This window comes from Engraulis encrasicolus, chromosome 15 (genome assembly GCF_034702125.1).
Source record: "Engraulis encrasicolus isolate BLACKSEA-1 chromosome 15, IST_EnEncr_1.0, whole genome shotgun sequence".
Taxonomy (NCBI): domain Eukaryota; kingdom Metazoa; phylum Chordata; class Actinopteri; order Clupeiformes; family Engraulidae; genus Engraulis; species Engraulis encrasicolus.
The window spans coordinates 43,798,797-43,805,906 of record NC_085871.1 but is presented as its reverse complement, the minus strand read 5'-3'; positions in this window follow the sequence as shown (position 1 = coordinate 43,805,906).

Sequence of the window (7,110 nt, the reverse complement as noted above, 5' to 3'; positions counted from 1 at the left end):
GTTGCTGGTATCCAGGCTACACGCATTTGAAGAGAATTCCATAACCTCCAAGAGTATAGACTGGGATATTCTGTGCTCATATAAACGCCTTATCCCGAATATGATCATAACCGGGATATGCCTCATATTCGGGATACTGAACTGCATGTATACGCACTCATTGGGGCAGTTCTAATTTCGACAGGAACCTGGTTCCTGCATTTGGCAGCACCTAAATGCCATTTCCCCTTTTTGAACTGGACCCTATAGGCACAACCAGGAGACTCTGAAGACCTAAGACATCCAGTAGGATGATATTGCTCCAGCATAGACCTGTCTACAATATATTTAGGGCCTAAGCCATGGCTATACCCTTTAACACCATCCGGCTGATGACATCATGAAGCCGTTAACTCCACATAGGCAGGGAAACCAGACAGTTGTGTGTACAATCTAAGGTCTTTGGGGAAACCCTACACAGGTGACCTCATACAGTATGATGACAACATACAGAGGCGATTCTAGAGTTAGTTGGGGCCCAAGCGAAAATTCAAAAGAATGAACATTTGCAACAAATCGCCACTATTGTAGTTTTAGCTGTTATTCACCATCTATAGGCTTGGGGGCCCCAAGTGGCTGCTTGCCTAGCCTGGTGACAAGATGCGCCTCTGACAACATAGGTAGGCCTAATGGAAACCTTGTGTAATAGGGAAATCCCTATAGCATGAACTGAGTAGGCAACCTGATATTCACTGGCGTAACGCAAATACTTCAGGCCCCCCTGCAAGCTACCAAGAATGGGCCCCCGAACGAAAAAAGAGGGCCTAATATCAATGTGGAGGGGGCCTGTTTCTTCAAGTCAAGGGGCCATGTGGGCCCCTTGCCTTTTATGGGCCCCCCTGTCTGGCGGGGGCTGCGGGGGTATACTTTACGCCCCTGCTGATATTGTGGTAATCTGACTTAAAAACCAGGGACAAAACAGGAGTGTTTTGTTCCCCTCTTGTCCCAGCTGTTGTGTCTAATAAGGTCACATGCCATCATGCCGTGATTCCAGCAGGATACTGGGCCAGCTGGACATGGAAACACCCGCACGCACACACGCACGCACGAACGAACGCACACACACACGCACGGACACGCACGCACGAACAAACGAACGCACACACACACGCACGGACACACACACGCACGGACACGCACACACACGCACGCACGCAAGCATACACGCATGCACGCACGCACACACTTTGAGGCACCCACACACATCAGTTTTGTGTCAGTCCTAGATCCCACATCACAGTCACAACATTCTTCTTCTTCTTCATCTTCATCTTCATCTTCTTCTTCGTCTTCGTCATCATCACCACCATCATCATCATCCTCCTCTTCTTCTTTTTCTTCTTTTTCTTCTCTTTCTCTCTCTCTCTCTCTCTCTCTCTCTCTCACTCTCTCCTCCTCCTTTTTTTACTCTGTGCCAGTGTTTCTTGTCTGCCCCAGTTTGGGACTCGTGACATGGAAGCTATAGGAGACGAGACACCATGTTCATGTACGAATGGACTCCTACACTGTTCATACTGGTACAGAGCTGGACGGATGAGAGGTAGTGTCAGCTTTTGGACAGAGACAGGGCTGGATTAAGATGGCCTGGGGCCCCTAGGCTAGGGTTTGCTGACGGAACCCCCGGAAGGCAAATTTTGAGACAAATTTACATAGACAGTGTCATAATTACGAGCTAGAAATTAAGCATACCGTGTCTACCAACTGTACTCAATGAGACACATGATTTTTTTCAATATTGTATCCTCTCACATTTCCCGCAATTTTTCACTTTTTGGCCAATCAAGGGCCCCATGGCAGGTGGGGGCCCCTAGGCTGCAGCCATATCTAGCCTGTGCATTAATCTGGCCCTGGACAGAGGCTACAAAAGAGACATTTTGCACTGAGCATTGGATAAGCTATAAGGTATAAGGTAATCTATGTTAGATTAGATTAGATGACTTTATTAGTACCCAAAGGTAGATTTGGTTTGCAGATAAGTGATCTCCACTCATAGCCTACTTGACATCTTAGACCAGTGTTTCTCAAACTTTTTCAGAGCGAGGACCACTTTGTCCCCCCAAAAATGTTCAGGGACCACCTGACAACTGAATTGACAGTTGACAGATGCAAATTTGACACTTCTAATTTAGATGCAGATCACTTACTTTTTATTCACATACATTACAAGTCTTATTGTGGTAAAAATATGACTTCAGCCATGTTTAGATTTGTCATAATTTTACAGATATAGCCTACTGCTAGCTTGTCTTGGAAAAGTAGAAATCCCCTCGCGGACCACCTGAGCTCTGTCACGGACCACCAGTGGTCCCCGGACCACACTTTGAGAATCACTGTCTTAGACATTTAGGACGCACACAACATACAAGCATTCCACACTGAACATTCAGCTGTGCATCCAATTAACATACATATATACACACTTACAAATATAAAATGAGCTAAATAGTTAAGAAATAGAAATGTGGTGGAGTAAAGTTCTGAGAGACAGACAGACAGAAAGAGAGCGGAAGGGAGAGAGAGAGAGATGTGGAAGGTAGAAGTGTGTGATGCATCCCAAAACCAGGTAACGTCGGTATCTTTGGCTTATGCAACGCCATGCATCTTATGTAATTTGGTGCCACTCATGATTCTTTTTTGCTTACTGTGGAGGGCACAAAAGTGCTTTAGAGTGAACACACACACACACACTCACGCACGCACACACACACACACACACACACACACACACACACACACACACACACACACACACACACACACACACACACACACACACACACACACACACACACACACACACACACACACACATATGCACACACACCCACAGAGAGCCACTGACAGGCTTTCCAGGGCCCGGGACAAAGTCTTCTGAAAGGCCCCCCACCTAATAAATTATAATGTGATGGGGGCCCCCTCTCTCCCTGGGTCCCTTTCTCCGACACACACACACACACACACACACACACACACACACACACACACACACACACACACACACACACACACACACACACACACACACACACACACACACACACACACACACACACACAGGATGCGGTGGACTCCAGTAGAGTGCACTCAACCCATCAGCACTGCTGCCTGTGTCTTATGTAAGTAAGGGCCACTGCAGTCCAGAGTAGCCAGGCCAGGGCGCCAAGCAACCTTTGCTGACATACACATCTTAACAGAATAAACAAAACACTCAACGCCAGATATAGACATAAACGCATCCCCATAAAGACACACACACACACACACACACACACACACACACACACACACACACACACACACACACACACACACACACACACACACACACACACACACACACACACACACACACACACTAGAAATCAACACATCGATTCAACCAGGGCTAGATTGGCAATCTGGCATATAGGACATTTTCCCGGTGGGCCAACAGTTCTCAAGGACTGATGCTGTTGTGTTATGTGTTGTTGTTTTTTTTTGTCATTTTGCCAGAGGCAAAGTGCCCAGGAGGGCCCACCAACCGATAACAGCCAGGGGCCAGGACATACAAATACACTGTACATAAATATTGTTCATAAAGGGGGCACCTGCGACAGAGATTCTTTAAGTAGAGATATGCCAACATAATAGGTTTCTATGGGCACCTAACATGACCAGGTTCCGGTCTGCCTAAAGGGGCGTGTCATAATGCTCCTAGCATTGAATAGAACAGTCCTCAGGTCTGCCTAGGTCTGCCTAAAGGGGGATTTCCCCCCCAATAATAGAACCCGGAAACAATGGGCCAATGGAACCTCTCTCTCTCTACTCTCTCTGCCTGCGAGGTGTAGTGCCCGGGGGCACCACAGTGTCTTAATATGGTCCTGAATACCCTAGAACAACAGGGGTACTGTGTGAGGGGCGGATGTATGTCAACAAATGCCCAGACTGTGTTTTGGTCCCGATTCAGCCCTGGTTTCAACAATAAATGAAAGTGGGCTAACGGTAGGGCACTAGCTTACTACGCCGGCGACCCGGGTTCAATTTCAGCCCGGGTCATTTGCCGATCCTTCCCTGTCTCTCTCTCTCTCCCCACTTGTTTCCTGTCCCTCTGCCACTATCCTGTCTTAAAATAAAGCACAAAAGCCCCCAAAAAACACAAAAAAAACCCCAAAAAAACAATAATTGAAAGTAACTACATTTTTTTTCGTCCTCGTGCAGCTTCATCCTCCAGTTAGGCCTAATATGCTCATGTTGTTGTAGAACAGTGTTTCTCAAACTTTTTCAGACCAAGGACCACTTAGTCCCCCCAAAAATGTTCAAGGACCACCTGTCAACTGAATTGATTGTCGGGTGCTAATTTGACACTGCTAATTTTGATGCCGATCATGCTTTTTTCTTATTATGGTGAAAACAAAACTTCAGCTTTGTTTAGCTTTGTAATAATGATACAAATATAGCTTACTGCTAGCTTGTCTTGGAAAAATAGAAATCCCCTCAAGGACCACCTGAGCTCTGTCACGGACCACTAGTGGTCCCCGGACCACACTTTGAGAATCACTGTTGTAGAAGATCTGTCATGTTCTCTTGTGTTATTACTTACTACCCGAATGGAGGGTGGCTGTATAAGTTCCGTTCAGGCTTTATATCGTTCAGGCTTTACTGAACATCAATCCTAGAACGTTACACAGACACGAGTAATCAATCACCCTGGCAGCCATGGTAACTAGGCATACATAATAGAACACAGAGTGTCCATTCTGAATCCACCACAGATTCTGGTGTGATTAAGTCTCCCAAGGCATTTCCAAGATGGTCGCCAAGTTCAGGAACTTAGCTAGAATGACTTTGTTATGATTAAAAAACCCTGCATCACGAAGGCATCACCACAGCGTTAACTTTTAATGCAGGTGCCCTACTTCCGACAGAAGAATGGTGTGGAGTGGTCTGTGGTTGCTTAGCAACATGCTCTAGTGACAGTGTTCTTTTGAAGTTCCGTGTTTGAAAAAAAAAAAAAACAGAGACCATGGGCCTGTAAGTCAGTGCCTGAAGCCAAGAGTGTTTGCACACACACACACACACACACAGGGCCGCTGACAGCATTGGCCGCGCCCGGGACAAAGTGATTTGAAAGGGCCCCCCACGCGACACATGCAATGTAATGAGGACCCAATTCTGGGCCCCCTCTGTCTATGGGCCCGGGACAACATATCCGTTCGTTGTCCACCCCCCACCCAGCCCTGTTGGCTGCCCTGCACACACAAACCTACACACACACATGCACACACAGGGATTTGGCTCCCAATACTCATTGCACTGATGTGGCTAGCTGGAGTCTCAATGCTGCCTGTTGTTGTTCACTGCTATGGTTCCTACAGTGATGGGACATCATTTGTGTGTGTGTGTGTGTGTGTGTGTGTGTGTGTGTGTGTGTGTGTGTGTGTGTGTGTGTGTGTGTGTGTGTGTGTGTGTGTGTGTGTGTGTGTGTGTGTGTGTGTGTGTGTGTGTGTGTGTGTGTGTGCGTGCGTGTGAGCGTGTGCGTGTGCGTGTGTGTGTGTGTGACTGTGTGTGTGAATACAAATCTCCCCTGCCGCAGACTTGTTAGCACACTCCTGACACGGTGGCTTGTTTTCTGCTGCAGGTGTTATGGAGATTTTTGACAGTGTGTGTGTGTGTGTGTGTGTGTGTGTGTGTGTGTGTGTGTGTGTGTGTGTGTGTGTGTGTGTGTGTGTGTGTGTGTGTGTGTGTGTGTGTGTGTGTGTGTGTGTGTGCGCGTGTGCGCGTGTTTGTGTGCGTGCGTGCGTGCGTGCGCGTGCGTGCGTGTGTGTGTGCGCGCGCGTGCGTGCGTGTGTGCGTGCGTGCGCGTGCGAGTGTGTGTGTGTGTGTTTGCACGCTTATTTTCCGGTGTGTGTGCTTTTTCCAGTCCAGGTGTTGATTTGTTATTCCCCACGGCCATAGTAGAGGCCTATCTGATCCTACTGTCTGATTAGTATAAATTCACAGTTTGATTTGTGGCCCTTATCGCTGATAGGGCCTACGCTCATTTTCCTGATGGGCTGTTGATGAGTGTGTGTGGAGGCGTGTGTGGAGAGAGAGAAAAACAGAATGTCTGTGTATTGCTTTAATTTTGTGTTTGCTAGGTTCAGATGAAAAGGAATTTGACAAGTGTAGTGGAAATTCACGTACTAACAACTGAAATGATCAAACTAACGTGCAAACTCTATGCCAGTGTTTCTCAACCAGGGGTACGTGTACCACTAGGGGTACACGAGCACACCTCAGGGGGTACGGGGGAAAATGTGATAATGACAATTTGCAAACCCAAACCCCACAAGCCGACCGGCTACCCCACCAAGGCGATCTTGCCCAAAGAAACTCGACACAGAAGAACAATCTCTCGGGGAGAAATGCATTGGCCACGGTGTAGTACGGGGGCGTTGCCTGAGGACACGAGTGGATGGAAAATTAACTCCCTTGCGCATGGTCATTGGTCAGTGGGTGCGATGGATACAATTTCCGTACTCCCTTGCGCATGGTCAGTGGGGGCGACACCATGATGGATAATTTGTGTCCAAATTAACTGCAGCTGTTGGTCAGCAGTAATTGCTGGGGGTAATTAAGGACAGCTGAGAAACATTCACGCTGTCCTATGACCTGTTCCACACTCCGACCCTCGCGGAAGTGGCATTGCATGCTTCCCTGATGCTTCCAATACTGACCGTAGAAGAAGAATTAAATTTCCGTACTCCCCTCGCCATCATTTCCCAGTGTTTAAATTGGCTTTTGGGAGGTGGGGGAGCCCTTCACTCGCGGTCAAAATAGCTTTAAAAAAACAAACAAAACAATTTTAACATCGCCCCATCAGGCAAATACATGTATTCTATGAAGTTATTGCCCATAATTAATATCATACATAAATCAATGTATTACTCAGTTATGAGAAAAACAGCAAGGTACCCTCATTCCCTCTTCACTGTATTGGGTTGCTAAAAAATAGGAACAGTTAGACCAGTATCACACCTGATGCATTTATGTAGCCTACTTTTTAATATTCTCTCCTGTCAGTTGGCAACAGTATGCTATTGGATTGTCAGT